Source organism: Cynoglossus semilaevis, chromosome 3 (assembly GCF_000523025.1).
Source record: "Cynoglossus semilaevis isolate Cse_v1.0 chromosome 3, Cse_v1.0, whole genome shotgun sequence".
NCBI lineage: Eukaryota > Metazoa > Chordata > Actinopteri > Pleuronectiformes > Cynoglossidae > Cynoglossus > Cynoglossus semilaevis.
In genome coordinates, this window is record NC_024309.1 from 14,390,018 (window position 1) to 14,391,731 (window position 1,714).

Here is a 1,714-nt window from a genome sequence, read left to right on the forward strand (position 1 = left end):
TCTCAGTGAACCCTCTGAACCACTGCATTCTAGACAAAATTCCTGGATTAAAAATCCAACCTGAATCAGATTATTTTTCAAATAAACTTCAAAGACAAATGTTGGCTCCTCATCGACACGCACACAGGTTGGATTACAGATTACAGACGCCTGTCATTTATTCCAGATTAGCCTCAGGAGGCTTTTCATCTCAGGACAAATTGACTGGATTATAATTCCTGACATCTGTCGCTTGTTTAAACCGCTTTGAAGTTGCTGCACTTCTCTTCCTGCTGCTGCTGCTGCTGCTGCGTTTGTCTCGGTCACACAGGAGCGTCATCCTCATCCTCATCCTCATCATGCTCATCCTAATTCACCCCCAGAGTCTGGGGGGGAGAGAATCTAACAGCGTTCCCTGTCTCCCCTCTGTCTGGGAAAATCAAGGAAATCAAATTCTGTTTATGAGCAAAAAATGAGAAATGAAGAGCTCTTACCTCAGTCCCTAAAACTGGGTTTTCCTAAAAAGCTTAGCATCCATCTGAGTCAGTGTGGTGCTGTGGAGAAACGGCAGAGTTCTGCTGCTGCTGCTGCTGCTGCTGCTGCTGCTGCTGCTGCTGCTGCTGCTGCTGCTGATGATGATGATGATGATGATGATGATTTACTCCTGGCTCAGATGAAGGAGGAGACGGAGCTTCAGCTTCAGCCTCAGCGCTGCCGGAGATTCAGCCTCCTCACAGCACAGACTACATTCCAAGACTGACAACAGCTACAGCTGCTGCTGCTGCGAGTGAGGGAGAGGGAGAGAGAGAGGGAGAGGGAGAGAGAGAGACACAGCAACAAAGTGAGAGAGAGAGTCGAAGCATGCCTCCCTCCCTCCCTCCTCGATTCCCTTCCCCGCTTCATTTCTCCTCCCCTCTGCTCTTTCCTGCCTCCTCTCCCTCATCTTTTCCTCCCCTCCTCCCTCTCTACACTATCTTTCTTTCTTTATATCATCCCTCACCCTCTCTCTCTCCCCCTCTTTCTCCCCCCTCTCCCTCTTTCTTTCGTTCTCTCTTTTCCTCAGCGTCGTGCATTACTGCTGGCAGTGGAAGTCAGTGGAGCCTGATTGGCTGGCGTTTACAAGTTAGAAGATAAAAGGAGAGAAGACGGGGAAGAGAGTGAGAGGAAGGTAGGGAGGGAGGGAGGGAGAGAGAGAGGGAGAGAGAGAGGGAGGGAGAGAGAGAGAGGGGGGGAGGTGTGGAGGATGGTGCTAGGGATGGAGGGGGAGGAGGGGGAGGAGGGAGGAAAACTGTGGCCTTCCATCCCAGCGAGCATCAGACGACTGAGTGACAGAGAAACTGTAGAAGGTTAGAGGCTGGAGTAGAGGAGGAAGAGGAGGAAGAGGAGGAAGAGGAGGAAGAGGAGGAAAGAAAACTAGAGGAAAGAAAGATGAAGAAACTAGTGATTGTAATGGATGGATGGATGGATGGATGGATGGTGGATGGATGGATATTTTATTGCCCGTCTGCTCCTTGTTTTAAATGATAATTTTCTAACTGTGCTCAGTGGTTCTTGATGCTGATTGGTCAGCTCTGGGAAGTCAACGATGTTCTATCCAACCAGATCCTTTTTACAGTTTTTATTTTTTTTCCCCCAAAACTAAACAAACAAAATCATGACCAAAATGACTGATGATGAAATAGGTTCAAACGAAGGGAAGAAAGGCCGTCCACCCTCCTCCCCCCCCTCCCCCCCC

General features: G+C 49.2%; 1 protein-coding gene across 1 annotated transcript in view; it reads right to left on the reverse strand.

Annotated features, from left to right (window-relative positions):
- LOC103377439 (cadherin-10-like) overlaps nt 1-614 on the reverse strand; it is a 23,430-nt gene extending 22,816 nt beyond the window's left edge. The window contains exon 1 of the mRNA XM_008308251.3: nt 474-614. The gene's annotated coding sequence lies outside the window, so the exon portion shown is untranslated. The remainder of the gene's footprint in view (nt 1-473) is intronic.
- Between the last annotated feature and the right edge of the window lie 1,100 nt (nt 615-1,714).